This window comes from Podarcis bocagei, assembly GCF_964188305.1.
Source record: "Podarcis bocagei genome assembly, chromosome: 4".
In the NCBI taxonomy this organism is placed as follows: Eukaryota; Metazoa; Chordata; class Lepidosauria; order Squamata; family Lacertidae; genus Podarcis; species Podarcis bocagei.
The window spans coordinates 94,655,194-94,677,212 of record NC_138128.1 but is presented as its reverse complement, the minus strand read 5'-3'; the positions used below and the strand labels follow the sequence as shown (position 1 = coordinate 94,677,212).

General features: G+C 46.1%; 1 long non-coding RNA gene across 2 annotated transcripts in view; it reads left to right on the top strand.

Annotated features, from left to right (window-relative positions):
* LOC308585845 overlaps positions 1 to 22,019 on the top strand; it is a 196,680-nt gene that overhangs the window by 72,280 nt on the left and 102,381 nt on the right. Inside the window, exon 1 of one of the 2 annotated variants that reach the window (XR_014007623.1) lies at positions 17,676 to 17,687. The exons of the other annotated variant lie outside the window; for it this stretch is intronic. This is a non-coding gene — a long non-coding RNA (uncharacterized lncRNA). Of the gene's footprint in view, positions 1 to 17,675; positions 17,688 to 22,019 lie in introns of those variants that run through there. 2 annotated transcript variants of the gene reach the window in all.

Genomic DNA, 22,019 nt, shown 5'->3' with positions numbered 1-22,019 from the left:
TAGCCATTGATTTCTAATCTGATGCCTTCCAACGGTTTTCAGGAAGCTTCTCACATTTGTTGCACGAGTATCGGAGCACGATCTGTCAATTCAACAGCTTTAAAATACCTTTGTATTGCTTTCAGTTTCAATAAGGAGACAGCAATAAAGGAAATCAAAACATGTAATTTTTTTTTGCTATTCATCAATAAAACCTGACTCTGTACACACCCACACACTCACACCCACCCAAGTGCCTCTTATTTGCTGTTGGTATTATGCAAAACAAAGGCTTGAGAAAGCAGTTTTTGTTAGATGCCCAGGAAGAGGCAGTTTTTGGTTTTTTTAATTATGTCAATAAATTTGTGCTAGGGCAGAAAGAGTTCCAGCAATATCAATCACCAGATTTCACAAGACTCTCCAGAACACACAAATTTTGGGAATAATAATGAATAGGGGATAATTAATTATTTTTTATATTTTTATTTTTTGAATTGACTAAGGGATTCAGGTCTCCTTTGACGTACCACTAGTCAGGGCATTGCAAATAGGAATACTGTAGATTATACTTCCTATTATAGAGACAGCCTTTAGTTTAAAAGGTTTGTTCATCACTACTATAAGAAAGTAACAATTCTCCATTAAGTTACACTGTTGCAAATTAATGATCCACATTGAGTTAAACATTATTAAGGTGCAATACAGCATAACTTGCAGACCAAGTTTATACATGTCTACTCAGGAGTAAGTTCCATTGAGTTCGGGGCATTTGTTCCCAGAAAAATGTGTATGATTACAGTGATGTAAATTAGAGTTACAGTGGTACCTCGGGTTAAGTACTTAATTCGTTCCGGAGGTCCGTACTTAACCTGAAACTGTTCTTAACCTGAAGCACCACTTTAGCTAATGGGGCCTCCTCCTGCTGCCGCGCTGCCGGAGCATGATTTCTGTCCTCATCCTGAAGCAAAGTTCTTAACCTGAAGCACTATTTCTGGGTTAGCGGAGTCCGTAACCTGAAGCGTATGTAACCTGAAGCATCTGTAACCCGAGGTACCACTGTACAAGGGCTTAAACCAGGGGCCAGCAAACTTTTTCAGCGGGGGGCCAGTCCACTGTCCCTCAGACCTTGTGGGGGCCAGACTATATTTTTTGGGGGGGAAATGAACAAATTCCTATGCCCCACAAATAACCCTTAGATGCATTTTAAACATAAGGACACATTCTACTTATGTAAGAACACGCTGATTTCCGGACCGTCTTGTGAACCAGATTTAGAAGGCGATTGGGCCGTATCCAGCCCCTGGGCCTTAGTTTGCCAACCTATGGCTTAAACTGTGGCAGGTTCACTCCCTGAATGGCTATTTTCATTCCGCCACTCATGTTTTGATAACCAAAAAGCTAGCTATAACCTAGATGCAGTGCCATAAAGTCAATGCTCCATATATCCCCAAACATTTTCTTTGCCTGTCACCAGGTATATTACTCACGATTCTTCATTAGAGCCATTTTGGAGCCATTCTAACGTGTCATTTCTCTCAGTGTTCAGTCATCATAAAGTTGCAGACATTCTGAATATGCAGTAGGCATTGCCCATAAAGGTATGAAAAAAAAGGGAATAAAATCCTCTTATTTGAAAGGGGAAATGGTATTATTTATGTTTCCAAGCACAATTCAAAGTGTTGGTGCTGACCTTTAAAGCCCTAAACGGCCTCGGTCCAGTATTCCTGAAGGAGCGTCTCCACCCCCATCGTTCACTGAGGTCCAGCGCTGAGGGCTTTCTGGCGGTTCCCTCGCTGCGAGAAGCCAATTTACAGGGAACCAGGCACAGGGCCTTCTTGGTAGTGGCGCCCGCCCTGTGGAATGCCCTCCCACCAGATGTCAAAGAGAAGAACAACTACCCGACTTTTAGAAGACATCTGAAGGCAGCCCTGTTTAGGGAAGCTTTTAATGTTTAACAGACTACTGTATTTTAATAATTTGTTTGAAGCTGTCCAGAGTGGCTGGGGAAACCCAACCAAACGGGCTGGGTATAAATAATACATTATTATTATTATTATTAGGCACACACAACCACAATAAATGACGAATAGGGAAGGTTTTCCCTGATAGATTCTAATAGCCCTTAGCAGATCTCTATTTGCATCCTTGCATTGCCCATCAAACCAGCCTCTTTGATTTCTCTGTATGCTATTTGTGGTATTGGGCTTGACTAGATAATCCACAGAGCCTAGGGCTTACCGATCAGAAGGTCGGTGGTTCGAATCCCTGCAACGGGGTGAGCTCCTGTTGCTCAGTCCCTGCTCCTGCCAACCTAGCAGTTCGAAAGCACGTCAAAGTGCAAGTAGATAAATAGGTACCGCTCTGGCGGGAAGGTAAATGGCGTTTCAGTGCGCTGCTCTGAGACTCCTTAAAGGGAGTGAAAGGCGGGATATCAAATCCAAACTCTTCTTCTTCTTCTCTTCTTCGCCAGAAGCGGCTTAGTCATGTTGACCACATGACCCAGAAGCTGTCTGCAGACAAATGCCGGCTCCCTTGGCCTATAGAGCAAGATGAGCGCCACAATCCCCGAGTCGTCCGCGACTGGACCTAACGGTCAGGGGTCCCTTTACTTTGCTTTGTTTAATAAGCTACTCCTTTGATCAGGGCACACCTTCCAACTTCCTTGTACAAAAACTGAGTCCTCGCCTCTTCTACAGTTTCCACTCCTTTATCAGGCTAGAAATGTCCTCTTTAAAAACAAAAGGCGGGTTAAAAATGAATAGCCTCCCATGGGTGTAGCCAAGGGGAGGAGCTGCCTCCCTAAATCAATAGAAATCAATAGAAATCTGAGGTTCTTCCCCCCCAAAAAAATCCTGGCTACGCCCTTTTAGCCACCAATGATTTTGAGGGCTGGAAGAACCATGCAAAAATCCGAAAACGACAACAAAAGGCTCTAAAAATGGCACATGAGAATAAATGGTTGTATTGCTTGACATCAGTACCTGACAAATCCAACACCTCGATTTTGAGCTTTCTGTCTAATTGCGTTGGGGAAATCTTGAAGCAAGGAAGATAATCTGACGGGGTGAGGTGATTCTGTATGTGTCAGAACACTGCAGTAGCATTGAAAATACTTTTGTATTATTGGTAATGGATTCTTTCCGCAGCCCCTTTGGAATTCCTTGATTTCTGAATGGCTCAATGCTCTGACAAGAGTTTATATACAGTGTGGAAAGGGGCTGTCACACTGCTATATGTATGAATTAAGCAGAAGACCCAGTCACAAGTAAGTGCTTTGCAAAAAATTATCTGCATAAACTCACTGAAGAGTTGCATATTTAGCAGATTTGTAGCAAAAGGATTCTTAAAGAGAACATGTGATAGATTATGCATCATGTTAGCTAGTGTAGTGTAGTATCGTATAAATCAGAAACTAGCAAAGAGCATAGAAGAGCCAGTGGATTATCCTTATGTACCTTATACATAAATATGCATGTATATAAAATTTAAAAAAATTAAAGGGTGCTATACAACTCTACAAGGGATGCGGGTGGCGCTGTGGGTTAAACCACAGAGCCCAGGACTTGCCGATCAGAAGGTGAGCAGTTCGAATGCCTGCGATGGGGTGAGCTCCCATTGCTCGGTCTCTACTCCTGCCAACCTAGCAGTTCGAAAGCATGTCAAAGTGCAAGTAGATAAATAGGTACCTCTCCAGCGGGAAGGAAAACGGTGTTTCCATGTGCTGCTCTGATTCGCCAGAAGCAGCTTAGTCATGCTGGCCACATGACCCAGAAGCTGTACGCCGGCTTCCTCGGCCAGTAAAGCAAGATGAGTGCCGCAACCCCAGAGTCGGACACGACTGGACCTAATGGTCAGGGGTTCCTTTACCTTTACAACTCTACAGCTTTTCAGGCAAGACTGTCTCTCAAAGTAATTCACATTGAAGATTGTACATCAGTAAAACATTTTTGAAATTAAATCTCTCTCTCTCTCTCTCTCTCTCTCTCTCACACACACACACACATAACATTAAATATTTAAATATTTTAAAAATACTACATTTAAAACTACAATCTGACGTCCAGCATCCTAAATTAAGCCGAGTCCCCCAGTACACAAGGAACTGGTAAAATACACCAGGGACGGGGGGGCCCGGGAAAGCTCATGAATAATAAATAAGCTCATGAAATAAAGTGGCTCCGGCCCTAAATAGGGCAAGCCACGCCCCCCAGCCAGCCGATTGGCTGGCTGGGAGGTGTGGCCAGTCGGGATTCCCCTGTTCTCGCGGGGGCTGAAACCGCCAGGAGGAAGGAAATTCCCCCCGGCAGTGCCTTGGCAGTGGCGGTGGTGCTGCGAAGCAGCGAGGCAGGAGCCCCCGCCCCCGGCGCTCTGCTGGAAGGGCGCCCGAGATTATTGGGGGGGCTGAGCCCCCCCAAAAAATTTTTTGAGGGGGCTCGAGCCCCCTCAAGCCCCATGGAGTCGGCGCCTATGAAATACACTGTTTGCAGCTTTAGCAATTCGGTATGGCTGAATCTCTCAAATTTGGCCTTTCTCCATTTCTCATTTTTCCAGTATTAAGTTCTGTTTGTTGCTTTTCTACAGCAGTTTGCCATTAAAAGGGGGGGGGGGAGGAAGTCCTCACAAAAATTCTGCAGCACTCCTGCAATATACACATGGCAATGCAGATTGTATGTTGTTTTTACTCATCATTTCATTTTGGGGCGCCCTTTATCTTAATACATACGTTGCTGTTGCTGTTGTTGCACTCCATCACAAAATCAGAGAAGCCCACTGTTTGCAAGCATGGCCAAACTTGGCCCTCCAGATGTTTTGGGACTACAATCATAGGCGCCGACTCCATGGGGCTTGAGGGGGCTCGAGCCCCCTCAAAAAAATTTTTGGGGGGGCTCAGCCCCCCCAATAATCTCGGGCGGGCGCCCTTTCAGCAGAGCGCCGCCGCCGTCCCCCGCCTCCTCCTCACCGGCTCCTTCGCCAGCCAGCCAGCCGCGCGCCCTAATCGGAGGCACTGCCGGAAATCCCGCGAGAACAGGGGAATCCCGACTGGCCACACCTCCCAGCCAGCCAATCGGCTGGCTGGGGGGCGTGGCTTGCCCTATTTAGGGCTGGAGCCACTTTATTTGCATATTCATGAGCTTATTTATTATTCATGAGCTTTCCCGGCCCCCCCCCCAATATTTTTTCTAAGTCCGCGTCCCTGACTACAATTCCCATCATCCCTGACCACTGGTCCTATTAGCTAGGGATGGTGGGAGTTGTAGTCCCAAAACGGCTGAAGGGCTGAGTTTAGCCATGCCTGGTTTAGAGGAACCCAATGGATGAAGCTGATGTCTTGGCTGATCCTAGTCCTCCCAGGACAGATCTGGCACTGGCGACTGGGCCCTTATAGGATGTGCTAGGTTCCTCCAGTCATCTCTTAACATCGTGTGCTCCATACCTCCCATCACTGCTTTCTTAAGATTTACCTCATCAATACCTTTCTGTTCTTCTTGAGGAGCTGTTCAGATGTTCTAAACTGAGCACTCCAGAGGATGTCTAGCTTCTCTTCATTGTTGTTGTTTAGTCGTTTAGTCGTGTCCGACTCTTCGTGACCCCATGGCCCAGAGCACGCCAGGCACTCCTGTCTTCCACTGCCTCCCACAGTTTGGTCAAACTTATGCTGGTAGCTTCGAGAACACCGTCCCACCATCTTGTCCTCTGTCGTCCCCTTCTCCTTGTGCCCTCCATCTTTCCCAACATCAGGGTCTTTTCCAGGGAGTCTTCTCTTCTCATGAGGTGGCCAAAGTATTGGAGCTTCAGCTTCAGGATCTGTCCTTCCAGTGAGCACTCAGGGCTGATTTCCTTCAGAATGGATAGGTTTGATCTTCTTGCAGCCCATGGGACTCTCAAGAGTCTGCTCCAGCACCATAATTCAAAAGCATCAATTCTTTGGCAATCAGCCTTCTTTATGGTCCAGCTCTCACTTCCATACATCACTACTGAGTAAACCATAGCTTTTACTATATGGACCTTTGTTGGCAAGGTGATGTCTCTGGTTTTTCACACCCACTGACTTCAACCTTTTCTCAGACTAGACCCATTGAAATTGATGGCTCAAAGTCATGCCTATGAATGTGAATGGGTTTACTCTGAGTAGGACTTACACCAGTGGTGGCCAAATTTAGCCATACAGTTGTTTTGGGATTACAGTTCCCATCATCCCTGACCACAGGTCCTGTTAGCTAGGGATGATGGGAGTTGTAGTCCAAAAACAGCTGGAGGGCCAAGTTTGGCCACCACTGATTTACACAGAACACAACCCAATAGCAATGTGAAGTCATTCCAGTTTTATTCTTGGACAACAATGAGACATTGTTGACTTATTACTATTCATCTTTGAATTGGAATGGTGAAATAAACGTACAGTTACAGATGTTTCACAGACCAACTATGTTAACTATGTTACCAAAATCTCCTGTACTTTTTCAGCAATTCAGTAATTTAAGCCACTACCCCTGAATAATGAGATTAAAAACAAATAGCTTAATTAATGCTTAATTAGAAAACACTCTAGCACTAATGAGGAAATTGTTTAATCAACATAAAATAGTAACGGCAATATGGGTTTTATGTAAGGATGCAATAAAACGTCTGTAAACATTACTTTGCTCATGTACAAAGCAAAGTACTATTTACAGATTTTTTATTTTTTATTTTTTTGCATCCCCCTGCATAAAACTGATAGCTATCACTGTTGAATTTCATGCATAGGTCATCTTTTTAACTGAGTTTAAGGGAAGAACATAATCATTTTGGGCTCCCCATTAAGTAGGCTTCAGCCTTAAACACCTAACCATAATTTCTTCCTGGACTTAAGTGCTGTAACTACTTTAATATCATAACAGGGACTAACACTTGCATTATAAATTAAGGAACACTTTTTTAAACATTTGACAAAAGGGCCATGAGTCTCAATACAGAGCGCGTTACACAACAGGGAAAATTAAACAGTTAATATGAAGACTCAAAGAAGTAGTACGCCAGGAATTTTGTGGTGTTTGAGTCTCTATGTTTGCCTGGCAGACCCCAGGAGGAGGGTTTGAATCTCAGGTGAGCAACAGCACCTTAAAAAAAGAGGTCTCTGTTTGCAGTTTGCAAGTTTTGGCCCAGCAGGAACCAGATGCAAATTATTGCCAATATTTCCTGCGCTAGAAACTGAAACAGCACTGCTTGTGTCAAAGACAGGTCAGAATTGAAGCTGCAGTCTTCTTACACCCCTAATGCGCGTCCTTTTCCTGCCTCTTTAATGTTACTTGTAGTCCCATAAATGCACTAATGGCTGTCCCAATGTCTGTAGGAACCACCATTGCTGCTATGCCCTGCATGGTTCAATGAACATTTTTTGGAAATGTGAAGTGTGCATCTAAAATGGCAAAGTACACATTTCCGAAAAAAACTGAAATCTTCTTATTAGAGATAATAGAGAAGGAAGTAAAAAAAGAAGACCATAAATTACTTCAATAGGCCACTGCAGCCCAAAAATGGAAATTACAGGAGACCCCAACGTTAATAGAATGGCAAGCCACATTTTTTGAATATACAGAATTCGCTAAAATGCCATACAGAATTTGAGCCCAAAAAGGGACAAAGTTCGAAGGAGAGTGGGGTAAATTTGTGGTATATATAAGATCTAACTGTAGAAGTTTAAAAACTACGGCAGGGTTAACATAAATCCTGTGATGTGTATAGAAGGTGAATAGGAAACTGCAAGAAAAGATATATATTAAGAAAACCAAAGCAGAGAAGGAAGTAAGTCGGGGTGTGAATATACGCAGTGTAAGTAAGATGACACAAAATGTAGATTGTAAAAGATTGTTTTATTTGTTGTTTGTGGAAAATTTAATAAAAAGCATTTAACAAAAATAAAATAAAATGGCAAAGCCGCAAAGCCACACTGCATCTGATCCATTGCCAACGGTTATTTTCCAATCACGACTTTTCACCCATCTCTCCCATTTGTCTCCCCCTTACATTGCAGCCTAAATGCACAGTCAATGATGTCACCAGTAACCAGGAAGAGACAGTGGAGGGTGGAGAAGAAACTGTTGCTGGAACCAGATTCCTCATCCCACACACCGTCTGTTCTCGTGTGCCCCATACAATACTCCAGTCCTGGGTATGGAGGGCAGATGGCAGCCACAATCAACCGTCCAACAGGCTGCCTCATTGACATAGCTGTCAACTTACAGATTTGAAAATAAGGGACCAGCAGCCTCGAAAATAAGGGATCAGCAGCCAAAATAAGGGATTTTCCCAGCACAGGTATGTTCGACCTCTGAGCCCCTCCGAGCCAAAGGCAGAAAGCCCAGCCAGCAGCCAAACGAAGCCTCAAGCGGTGGTTCACACAGCGCAGAAACCCAGCAAAGGGGATGCAGGAAGGAAAACCACCGTCACCTCTCCGCTGGGAAGCGCTGAGCAAAGGCGAGTCCCCAGGCAACGCAGCCGATTTGATCGGCACAAGGCATGCAAGCTCCACCCCCCAGTCGTTCTTAGACTCCTCATTGGGTGAGCAACGCAGCCAAGCAACACAGTTGGAGCCTCCCTCCTCCCTGGCCGGCAGGGAGGGAGGGAGGGAGGGAGGGAGGGAGGGGAGCTGCTTCCTTTGAAACCCGGGAAATTTAAGGGATATCATCAATAAGGGACAGCAGCTGGACACAGTGCTGGGATAAGGGAATTTCCTGCCAAATAAGGGACGGTTGACAGCTATGCTCATTGAATCATAGAATGGTAGAGTTGGAAAGGACCCTGGGGGTCATCTAGTACAACCCCCTGGAATGCAGGCATCTCAACAAAAACACCATGGAAGGTGGCCATCCAACCTGTGCTTAAAAACCTCCACTGCCTTCCGACGGTCAAACTCCATTGCCTTCCACTGTCACACAGCTCTCACTGTCAGAAAGTTCTTCTGATCTTCAGTCGTACCATCTGAAGCAGGAGAAAACAAGCTTGCTCCATTTCCCATGTGGCATCCCTTGATATAGTTGAAGATGGCTATCCTAAATAATAATAATAATAATAATAATAATAATAATAATAATAATAATAATAATAATAATAATATATTATTATTATTATTTATACCCCACCCATCTGGCTGGGTCTCCCCAGCCACTCTGGGTGGCTTCCAACCGAATATTAAAAACAATATAGCATCAAACATTAAAAACTTCCCGAAACAGTTGTCTTTTAAAAGTAAAATAGTTGCTTATTGTAAGGTTACCAGATTTTTTTCAATGAATCCGGGGACACTTTTCAACTTCAATGGATTTTGTACGGGGACTGATTTGCAAATCCGGGGACTGTCCCCAGGAAACAGGGACGTCTGGTAACCTTAGCTTATTGCCTTGACGTCTGCTGGGAGGGCGTTCCACAGGGCAGGCGCCACTACCGAGAAGGCCCTCTGCCTGGTTCCCTGTAACGTGGCTTCTCGCAGTGAGGGAACCGCCAGAAGGCCCTTGGTGCTGGACCTCAGTGTCCGGGCTGAACGATGGGGGTGGAGACGCTCCTTCAGGTATACAGGACCGAAGCCGTTTAGGGCTTTAAAGGTCAGCACCAATTGTGCTTGGAAATGTACTGGAAGCCAATGAAGATCTTTCAGGACCGGTGTTATGTGGTCCCGGTGGCCACTCCCAGTCACCAGTCTAGCTGCCGCATTCTTGATTAATTGCAGTTTCCAAGTCACCTTCAAAGGTAGCCCCAAGTAGAGCGCATTGCAGTAGTCCAAGTGGGAGATAACTAGAGCATGCACCACTCTGGCAAGTCTCCTCTTTGCCAGGCTAACTATACCCAACTCCTTCAGCCATTCCTCATATGGCTTGGTTTCCAGACCCTTTTTCATCTTAGTCGCCCTCCTCTGCATACATGGTCTACTAAGACCCCTAGATCATTTTCACATGTCTTACTGGCAAGCCAGGTGCCCCCCCCCATCTGATATTTGTGCTGCCGGTTACTCCTCCGTAAGTGTAGAACTATCACTATCTTGTGCCATGCAGTTTTGTATTCCCTCAGTGCAAGAGGATGTGGGAATGATCTTATCTTTGTCCAGTTGCTATAACTTAAGGATGGGCTAGAACTATCAGTCTTCTTCAGTTAATTTTGCTCAAGATCTCTCTGGTTTCTTACATAAAAGGTTTATTTGAGTAGCTTCCATTTGCCTTTTGGCAAATGAGAAAAATCTGTCAAAGTGAATTACTATCAAATCACTCATGGATCAAGATTTCTCTGACTACTTTTAAAATCCTCTAATAAGGACATTTGCTTTGAGCATTTTCCACATTAACTTTTCATAATTTTCTCATTTGACTGAGGAAACAAATGGAACCATTTTAAGTTGCTGTTTTATTGTTTTCATCAAACAAAATCAAATGCACAAACAAAAACTATACAAATAAGACAGGGGATCTGCCTGGATCCCAAATTAAATTGGATGATTTGGACCGAACTGGGGCTGTTCCAGAGTGGATTGAGGCTGCCTTGGATTGCTCCAGAGCAATTTGGATCCATTCAGAATTCTTGAAAGTCACCCAGAGTTCAAAGCACTCTGTAAAGAAAGCAAGACAGCCTATCTTCCGTTATTAATTGCAATACTATAGAGAAGGGTGCCTGGAGGAGGAGGAGAGCCAGACTCTGAGCACTGACAGATCTAGCTTCCAAATTAAGGAATAGAATCTCATTCAGCACTCTTCAATCAGGGGGGCAAGGTTGGTGAAGACTTTAAAAATCACAGGTCTCTCCCATTGGCTCCATTCTTTTGTTGGTTCATTGAACATTAAAAATAGCTTGGAGCTAGTTGTATTCAAGTATTTATGGTGCTGGAGGAGACTCTTGAGAGTCCCATGGACTGCAAGAAGATCAAACGTATCCATTTTTAAGGAAATCAGCCCTGAGTGCTCACTGGAGGGACAGATCCTGAAGCTGGGGCTCCAATACTTTGGCCACCTCCTGAGAAGAGAAGACACCCTGGAAAAGACCCTGATGCTGGGAAAGATGGAGGGCACAAGGAGAAGGGGACGACAGAGGACGAGATGATTGGACAGTGTTCTCGAAGCTACCAGCATGAGTTTGACCAAACTGCGGGAGGCAGTGGAAGACAGGAGTGCCTAGCGTGCTCTGGTCCATGGGGTCACGAAGTCGGACATGACTAAACAAAGTTGTATTCAGCTTGTATTATCATTTAGCACCCTGCACACCCTATTTTTATGTTTGTTTCCCATGCTGTCCCAATCCCACCTATATATAAAAAATGTTTATTGGCTGTGTCTTAACCCTAAGCCTAATCCTCCGATTCCCCCACCCAAAAAAAGGGGGAAAAATGGCCCTTGTTTTTCAGGTTAGATTTACATTTTATTTATAGCTATGTTGTATCTTCCATGTTTGTGTGTCTTCGTGAAATAGTACTTTGTCTTTTGTGAGTGTGTGTGTGTGTGTATACATATTTTAAGTACATTGTACAAAGTCAAAAAGTACATTGTACACAGTCCACAAGCAGCACGCATACACCAAGGGCCTTCTTGGTAGTGGCACCTGCCCTGTGTTACGCCCTCCCATCAGATGTCAAAGAAATAAACAACTATATGACATTTAGAAGACATCTGAAGGCAGCCCTGTTTAGGGAAGTTTTTAATGACTGATGTTTTAATGTATTTTTAATCTTTTGTTGGAAGCCGCCCAGAGTGGCTGGGGAAACACAGCCAGATCGGCGGGGTATGTATGTATGTATGTATGTATGTATGTATGTATGTATGTATAAATAAATAAATAAATAAATAAATAAATAAATAAATATTATAATAATATAATACACAGTGCACAAGCACACATACAGTGATAAGATGAGCACCAGCAGGAGACATCTATGCAGCCAAGATGCCACAAGAAGAGGTGCTGGCAGTAGCAGCAATGCAACTGCTCTGCTTTACTCCTAGTCAGGCTAATCTGTCCTACTGCTTTTGGTGGTGGTAGGAGCAAGCCAGCTCCAACTTCCAGGAGACTACTTGAGTGGCAGTAGCCTGCTAGGGATATCCCTTTTGGTGGAGGAGGAGACCAGCCTGGTGATGGAGACTGGCATCTCTGACTCCGTGCCTCATATTTTCAGCTTGGTTGAGGATATCTTAAGCTCCTGGGCATCAGGGCAAGCAGACTCTCCATCCGTGCCATCTGGAGGTATCTCCTCTGATGCCTCCACTTCCCCTGTGATGGCACTGACCTACCTCCCACTTGAATGGAAAGCAGCCAGTCTAATGATTCACCACAGAAGTGGCAAAGAGTTGTGTGGGATCACTATGCGGTGCAAGTAGATCCAGTGCTGCTATTTACTGAGTGTTGAGCACAGAGTTTCCTCCTAGCTGCCATCTGATACACCTCCAGCTTTATCATCTCCTTTGTTTGTAGGCGCATCTCGAAGCATCTCCAGAGGGAGTTCTAAGGTAAAGGGACCCCTGACCATTAGGTCCAGTCGTGGCCGACTCTGGGGTTGCGACGCTCATCTTACTTTATTGGCCAAGGGACCCGGCGTACAGCTTCCAGGTCATGTGGCCAGCATGACCAAGCCGCTTCTGGCGAACCAGAGCAGCGCACAAAAACGCCATTTACATTCCTGCTGGAGTGGTACCCATTTATCTACTTGCACTTTGACGTGCTTTCGAACTGCTAGGTTGGCAGGAGCAGGGACCGAGCAACGGGAGTTCACCCCGTTGCGGGGATTCGAACCGCCGACCTTCTGATTGGCAAGTCCTAGGCTCTGTGGTTTCTATTTCTAAAGCAATCAGCAAATCTGCCACCTCCTGGCTGTTGGTCCCCTCAGCGGTTTTGTTCACCTCATGGCCACCAGCTGAAAAGGAAAACCCCATCTATTCCCACCTCCCACAATTAACTGGCGATGGGCTTAAGATCTCGTTATTTTTTAAGAGTTTCAGGAGCTAAATCATGCAGCACCGTTATTGTCCGGTCGTCATGAGAGATATTTGCACATCCTGGATCTTTCTTCCCAAGTTTAATTTATCAAAAAAATAAAATAACAATGAAAAAAGAAAAATGGCCTTAATTTTCTCTCTCCTGTCCCCCTGTCCCCTGCATAAATCCATGTAACATAGAGACATGGTGGCTACCTCAGAGAGGATGAGGGTGGTGATTAGAGTTTATATATCGCCCTATACCTGGAGGTCTCAGGGAAGTTCACAGAATAAAATCAAGATATAAAACCACAAAATACATAATAAAAACAACCCAATAGCCCCCCCACCCCCAAAACAGACACATTTTAAAAGGGCATAGGATGTCAATCAGGTCAACCAAAGGCCTGGCTTAAAAGAAACGTTTTGCCTGGCGGCTAAAGGTGTATAATGAAGGCGCCAGGCGAACTTCCCTGGGGAGAGCATTCCACAAATGGGGTGCCACTGCAGAGAAGGCCCCGTTCTCATGTTGCCACCCTCTGGACCTCTCGAGGAGACACACAAACGAGGGCCTCAGAAGATGATCTCAGGATCCAGGTAGGTTCATATGGAAAGAGGCGGTCCTTGAGGTATTGCGGTCCTACCTTCAACAAATTTTAGACATATAGTCTACAGGGGTTTAGTACTACCCCGTCCCAATGTACAGTTAGCCGAGTGCTCGATCCTGTCAATTCTTGTGCTCCTATTTGGCCTACTCTATGAAGCTTTTTAAAAAGAAAAACAAATTGATTTAAGAGTTGTACTCCGTCTCCCAGGCAACTAATTCAAAGGAAGAGAGACACCTTAGCCAGGTGGGCACTGAGAGCATCTCATAATTGCAGAGTTGAATTACTACACTGAAAGGCAGGCAGGTGGGCAGGCAGAGGATAAGCTGGCAACGGAGTCCTAGGAAGACAGTCTTGCCAGGCAGGCATAATGAATCTCCTTAGCAGTGGGGAACATGATGCTTGTGGGGGCACAGAACGCCTTCTGAGTTCAGAGTGGAAGCACTGTTTTTAAAGGCAGCCAGGTACCGTATTTTTTGCCCTATAAGACGCACTTTTCCCCCTCCAAAAATGAAGGGGAAATGTGCCTGCGTCTTATGGGGCGAATGCAGGCTTTCACTGAAGCCTGGAGAGCGAGAGGGGTCGGTGCGCACTGAGCCCTCTCGCTCTCCAGGCTTCAGGAAGCTCTGCGCAACCCTCGGGAGACCAGCTCCGAGGGTTGTGCAGGGCTGCCTGCAGTCCCGGGATCAGCGCAGCTCTGCGCGGCCACCAGGAGCGGGGTGCGAAGTCCCGCCCCACTCCGGATGGCCGCGCAGAGCTGCCTGCAGTCCCAGGCTCAGCACAGCTCTGCGCGGCCACCGGGAGCCGGGCGCGAAGTGCTGCCCCACTCCCGATGGCCGCGCGGAGCTGCCTGCAGTCCCGGGATCAGCGCAGCTCTGCGCAGCCACCGGGAGCTGGGCGCGAAGTCCCGCCCCGCTCCGGATGGCCGCGCAGAGCTGCCTGCAGTCCCGGGATCAGCGCAGCTCTGCGCGGCCACCGGGAGCCGGGCGCGAAGTCCCGCCCCGTTCACGATGGCCGCGCAGAGCTGCCTGCAGTCCCGGGCTCAGCGCAGCTCTGCGCGGACACCGGAAGCCGGGCGCGAAGTCCCGCCCCGCTCCCGATGGCCGCGCAGAGCTGCCTGCAGTCCCGGGATCAGCGCACTTCTCCCCTTAGCCAGCCCCACAAGCTCGGGGGACAGCGGGGAGGCAGAGCGCGCCTTCCCGCTGTTCCCCGACCTGGTTCTTCCAGCCCCGCATCTGGGGGGGAAATAAAAAAAAAATTCTTTATTTCCCCCCAAAAAACTAGGTGCGTCCTATGGGCCGGAGCGTCCTATGTGGCGCAAAATACGGTAGATAGGTAGGCAGCAGCAGTGGGCAGGCGACAGGAAGAAGCTGCAATGTGAGAGCGCCACTCTTGTGGTGGTCAGATCTGGGTATCCCAGCAGCAAGAAGTGTCCCTTCAAGAGCACTAGGTAATAGGGTAAAGGACCCCTGGACGGTTAAGTCCAGGCAAAGGCGACTATGGGGTTGCGGCGCTCAGCTCACTTTTAGACCGATGGAGCCGGCATTGTCCACAGACAGTTTTCCAGGTCATGTGGCCAGCGTGACTAAACTGCTTCTGGTGCAATGGAACACCGTGACGGAAACCAGAGCGCACAGAAATGCCGTTTACCTTCCCACTGGAGTGGTACCTATTTATCTACTTGCACTTTGACGTGCTTTCAAACTGCTAGGTTGGCAGGAGCTGGGACTGAGCAATGGGAGCTCACCCCATCGCGGGGATTCAAACCGCTGACCTTCTAATCTGCAAGCCCAAGAGGCTCAGTGGTTTAGACCGCAGCGCCACCCCTGTCCCACTACCTCTCCACTAACTCAGCATCCAAGCTGGTGCGGTCGGGTGTAATTACGGGGGGGGGGGGGAATGGCCAAATACTGCAAAAGAATCATATGCATTTATATATTTATTTATAGCCTGCCGTTTTGGCTTACATAACCATAAAACATATATACATTTAGTAGGAAATCCAAATATTCTAAGACAGCTTCAATACACAAATCTTCCCTTTTTTAAAATCAATATACAGTGGTACCTCAGGTTACGCTTCATGTTACATACGATTCAGGTTACAGACTCCGCAAACCCAGAAATAGTACCTCGGGTTAAGAACTTTGCTTCGGATGAGAACAGAAATCGTGCTCTGGTGGTGCGGTGGCCAGTAGGAGGCCCATTAGCTAAAGTGGTGCTTCAGGTTAATAACAGTTTCAGGTTAAGAACGGACATCCGGAACAAATTGAGTACTTAACCCGAGGTACCACTGTATGTTGAAAATTAACAGAATGAATATTGTTGAGCAAAATTTCACCCTTTTATATGAAAACCAGGAAGCAAAATTTAAAGGAAAGCTAAGCTATACTTCATTGGAAGAGGTACAATTTAACATATATATTTTTTTAAAAAAAAACATCATGTACGCTTAAATATGCAAATTTCATTGAAGCAATGCTGGGATGAAGGAAGGAAGCACAACACTGGAAGCTTCAGCTATCCAAGTGTCAGACTAAATATACGGACTTACATTTTTGTTTCAGTGTAAATTGCAAAAACAAACGGAGATATTAAAACCTGGTTTTATTAGAAAACTACCTCGTCCTTTAAGAATGTATTAAATCAGAATTTATTCCCATTAGGTAAAAATAATTTATTTGGTGTAAGCCAAACAGAGAAGAGAAACACTGTTTAAAAATTGCCTAAGGTCACTTCATGGGCAAAACAATGCATTTAAAGTGAGGAGATGACAACTTATTTAATATTTCTCTACTGAAATTGCTTCCTTGATTACAATACATTAAAATCCTCATTGAATATTCATAGAATTTTTGACAAGACTGAGTGACATATAATCTTAGCCTCAGAAAGCAATAGCGTGATATTCTAACCGTTGGAATAGATGCCAGACTAACTGGATCGTCATCTTTGCATTCCTGGCTGGGCCAGGAATATCATGACAACATATTAGAGGCATAACACAAAGGAACCAAGCCCAATCTAAACACCTTTCTAAGTTACTGTGCGAAAGACAAAAGAGAAATCATGCAACCTTTGTATGTGCAATATGCTCAACAAGAATACAGTGGTGCCTCGCAAGACGAAAAGAATCCGTTCTGTGATTCTCTTCGTCTAGCGGTTTTTTCGTCTTGCGAAGCAAGCCAATTGACGGATTAGCGGATTAGCGCTATTAGCGGCTTATCGGATCAGCTGATAAGCGGCTTAGCGGCTTAGAAAAAGTGGGGGGAAAGGAAAAAAAACCTGCAGGAACTCGCAAGACATTTTCGTCTTGCGAAGCAAGCCCATAGGAGATTCGTTTTGCAAAGCACCTCCAAAACGGAAAACTCTTTCGTCTAGGGAGTTTTCCGTCTTCCGAGGCATTCGTCTTGCGGGGCACCACTGTAATTAGTGAGACAAAATTAATAACTGGATAAATCTCAAAAGGACTTTTACCTACTGAGTTACAATCTAGGCTTAATAGGAAACAGCATTTACCGTATTTTTCGCCCCATAGGACGCACCTAGTTTTTTTGGGGGGGGAAATAAAGGGGAAAAAATTATTTCTCCCCCAGGTGCGGGGCTGGGGCGGGGGAAGCCCAAGCTTCCCCCGACCCCAGCCCCCAGAACAGGCTGCTATCCGCAAGCCGTGGGAGAGCTGCACGAAGTCGCTCAGCTCTCCCACGGCTAGCGTAGAGCTGCAAAAAGCTTCTGGGTGCCGGTGCGGCTCTCCCATGGCTAGCGGAGCACTGCGCGAAGCCCGAAGCTTGGGGCGTGCTGAGCTGAGCGCGCCCCAAGCTTCTGGGTGCAGGCAAGCTCTCCGCTAGCCATGGGAGAGCTGCGTGACTTTGCGCAGCTCTCCCATGGCTAGCGGAGAGCTGCGCGAAGCCTGGGGTGTGCTGAGCTCAGCGCGCCCCAAGCTTCTGGGTGCAAGCAAGCTCTCCGCTAGCCGTGGGAGAGCTGCGCGACTTCGCGCAGCTCTCCCACGGCTAGTGGATAACTTCCTGAAGCCTGGAGAGCGAGAGGGGTTGGTGCGCACCGACCCCTCTCGCTCTCCTGGCTTCAGCGAAAGCCTGCATTCGCCCCATAGGACGCACACACATTTCCCCTTCATTTTTGGAGGGGGAAAAGTGCGTCCTATAGGGCGAAAAATATGGTATATAGCACAAAATATGCAACTTTGTTATACAATCGGTTGTCATTAACCACATCAAATGCACTTGCTGTCTTCCTCTATAAGTGCAGATAAATGCTGGAGAGTTTTGTTAAAGGAGAGCAATTAATACTTTGTTCAGCGACTTCTGTGCTTAGATGCACATCTTTTTTCTGCTAAATTAAAAATTAAATCTACCTCACTATTATTTTTGTTGTTTTCTTACTCTACATCCTGATGTTTTATTCACTAAGGTAAAGGTACCCCTGCCCGTACGGGCCAGTCGTGTCCAACTCTAGGGTTGCGTGCTCATCTCGCTCTAGAGGCCAGGAGCCAGCGCTATACGAAGACACTTCCGGGTCACGTGGCCAGCGTGACAAAGCTGCAGCTGGCGAGCCAGCACCAGCGCAGCACACGGAAACACCGTTTACCTTCCCGCTATAAAGCAGTACCTATTTATCTACTTGCACTTAAGAGTGCTTTCGAACTGCTAGGTGGGCAGGAGCTGGGACCGAACGACGGGAGCTCACCCCGCCGCGGGGATTCGAACTGCCGACCATACGATCGGCAAGTCCTAGGCACTGAGGTTTTACCCACAGTGCCACCCGCGTCCCCGTTTTATTCACTAGGCAAGTCAAAAGCAAATGGTTGGTGATAGCCTACATTAGAGTTATGATTAGATAACTCAGTGTCCTACGGATTGTGCTTTGATACTCTGCTTCACTACACATACACAAACAATACTCCACTCTTGGGCTTCTGAAGATATAGTGTTCATTCCGCAAGAAAAAACAAAAGAGGAAGTTCCATGCGTCGCTAGGTATGGACAAATCTATCCCAATCTATCTCATTCTCCTTCTGGCTATGGACATCTTAAGGCAGGAGTCAGCAACCTTTTTCAGCCTTGGGCCGGTCCACCGTCCCTCAGACCATGTGGCGAGCCAGACTATATTTTGGGGAAAAAAATTGAACAAATTCCTATGCCCCACAGAACCCAGAGATGCATTTTAAATAAAAGCACACATTCTATTCATGTAAAAAAAACCAGGCAGGCCCCACAAATAACCCAGAAATGTATTTTAAATAAAAGGACACATTCTACTCATGTAAAAACATGCTGATTCCTGGACCGTCCGTGGGCCAGATTTAGAAGGCGATTGGGCCGCATCCGGCCCCCGGGCTTTAGGTTGTCTACCCCTGTCTTAAGGTATTTTTCGCTCTATAGGATGCACCGGACCATAGGAGGGGGAGAACAGGGGGGGGGGGAATTTTCCCACTCTCTGCTCAGCGCCCCTTCAGCGAAGCGGCAGGAGAAACGGAGCCCCTTCCATTTCTCCTCCCGCTTCGCTGAAGGAGAACTGCGCAGAGGGAAAACTGCAGCGCCTCTCCAGTGAAGGGAAGCCTGGAGATCAAGAGAGATCGGTGTGCACCGACCCCTCTTGCTCTTCAGGCAGCTATCCTCAAGCCTTTGGAGCGCAGCGGGAACTCCTGCTGCGCTCCGAAGGCTTGCGGATAGCTGCCTGAAGCCCCTAGAGCGCAGCGGGAGTTCCCTGCGCTCTGGGGGCTTCAGGCAGCTTCAGCGAAAGCAACGCAAAGCCTCCGGAGCGCGGGGGGAGCTCTCCCTCTGCGCTTCGGAGTCTTCGCGTTGGTATCGCTGAAGCAAAGGAGCCTGCATTTGCTCCATAGGATGCACACACATTTCCCCTTCATTTTTCGAGGGGAAAAAGTGCGTCCTATAGAGCGAAAAATACGGTATGTCCTGCTTCGTTCTTGAGCAGATTTTAAACAATTTCTTAGAAGCGTGAATCAGGTTGTCTCTCGTAAAGATTTGAACTGAACTGAACTTTCCCCCCATACCCTCCCTAACAACAGGTCACAGGAATATCAGATCCCTGGTCCATATCTAGCTCAGCATCTATACTAACAGCAGCCCACCATAGTTTCAGAGTTTGAACATTCACAGCCATACCTGGAGATACCGGTGACTGAACCTTAGATCTTCCGCATCCAAAGCAGAGGCAGTGTTGTGCAGTGATAGTCTTGGACCAAGCCAGGGTCCACTCAGCCATGAAAACCAAATGGGTATAGAATCATAGAATCCTAGAGTTGGAAGAGACCACAAGGGCCATCGAGTCCAACTCCCTGCCAAGCAGGAAACACCATCAGAGCACTCCTGACATATGGTTGTCAAGCCTCTGCTTAAAGACCTCCAAAGTAGGAGACTCCACCACACTCCTTGGCAGCAAATTCCACTGTCAAACAGCTCTTACTGTCAGGAAGTTCTTCCTAATGTTTAGGTGGAATCTTCTTTCTTGTAGTTTGGATCCATTGCTCCGTGTTCGCTTCTCTGGAGCAGCAGAAAACAACCTTTCTCCCTCCTCTATGTGACATCCTTTTATATATTTGAACATGGCTATCATATCACCCCTTAACCTCTTCTCCAGGCTAAACATGCCCAGCTCCCTTAGCCATTCCTCATAAGGCATCATTTCCAGGCCTTTGACCATTTTGGTTGCCCTCCTCTGGACACGTTCCAGTTTGTCAGTGTCCTTCTTGAATTGTGGTGCCCAGAACTGGACACAGTACTCCAGGTGAGGTCTGACCAGAGCAGAATACAGTGGCACTATTACTTCCCTTGATCTAGATGCTATACTCCTATTGATGCAGCCCAGAATTGCATTGGCTTTTTTAGCTGCCGCGTCACACTGTTGGCTCATGTCAAGTTTATGGTCAACCAAGACTCCTAGATCCTTTTCACATGTACTGCTCTCAAGCCAGGTGTCCCCCATCTTGTATTTGTGCCTCTCATTTGTTTTGCCCAAGTGCAATACTTTACATTTCTCCCTGTTAAAATTCATCTTGTTTGTTTTGGCCCAGTTCTCTAATCTGTCAAGGGGTAACCTTGAGCCAAGCAGCTCAAGGCCTTAATGGGTACCTCAATGGGTTGCCACCTTGAATTGGACTTAGATGGGCTACTGGTCTGACCCAGCAGGCAATTATATTTTTAATTGGTACAAAAATTCCTGGTCTCAGAATTGGGGCAGATACCTGCAGAGCGTTGATATGTAGCTTCTCAAAATCACCACCATGAAACACCTTTCTGTATAAAACAAAGAAGTACATTAATCATAATGTTGCGCCATGTTGTCCAAAAAAATGTACCGGTGCTTTTCTATGCAGATGTATTATTTTGTTTTTTGTTTCTGAAAAAACTCGGATGATTTAAAACTTCTACCTGTGGACTCACTTTCCCCATACAGTGGTACCTCGGGTTAAGAACTTAATTTGTTCCGGAGGTCTGTACTTAACCTGAAACTGTTCTTAACCTGAAGCACCACTTTAGCTAATGGGGCCTCCTGCTGCCGCCGATTCCTGTTCTCATCCTGAAGCAAAGTTCTTAACCTGAGGTACTATTTCTGGGTTAGTGGAGTATGTAACCTGAAGCGTCTGTAACCCGAGGTACCACTGTAGTTATTTTCATGCTTTTATTTAAACCCTTCTTTACATCTTTGTTTACATTTTCCCCACTCTGCTGATTTTTTAAGTACCTCACCATTGTAAGCTGTGACCTCCATGTTCTTTTTCTTTTTGCCACATAATATTTTATTAAAGCTTTTTCATAATACAGTAAGATGAAAGAAACCAATCTAAATAAAAACAAAACCAAAGAAAGAAAGAGAAAAGAAAATGCAGAGTCCTTTCTCAAAAGAAGCTCTTAACCCTTGTCTCACACAGAATAATAATAATAATAAATTTTATTTATATCCCGCCCTCCCCAGCCGAAGCCGGGCTCAGAAAGTGGGAGACCCTCCCAGTTCTCACCTGGGAGATTTCTTTTCTTCTCTCATTCTCTCACCTTGGATGGTCTTTCCTGCCCTGCCTCTCACTTAAGAGTTCGGCCAGCAACCATCCACTACGTGTGTGTGTGTGTGTGTGTGTGTGTGTGTGTGTGTAATCCTTGGACCCCAATAAACCCAAAGCAGAGGACACCAAATAAAAAGAAAAATAGGAAAAGGAAAAGAAAAGAAAGGAGAAAAAAGGGGGGGAGAAAAGAAAGAAAAATAGAGGACTTCTGATTTTCCTTCTGTCAGTTACGTAAATAAAATTATTCAAAACATCCAGTCTAGGGTGACATCCTACTGTTCTATTTTCTGTTAAGCAATATTTTCTCAATCTTCAGACCCAAATGTCTCAAATTTGTTCGTTTTCAAAAGGGGTTCTCTAATTATTATAATAAATGTCAGCAATGGTTTTTCTCTAATCAAACATCTCAACTTTGCCTCCAATAACTTCAACAACCATGAAGAGGGGTGGTAATTAAGGAAATGCAGCACA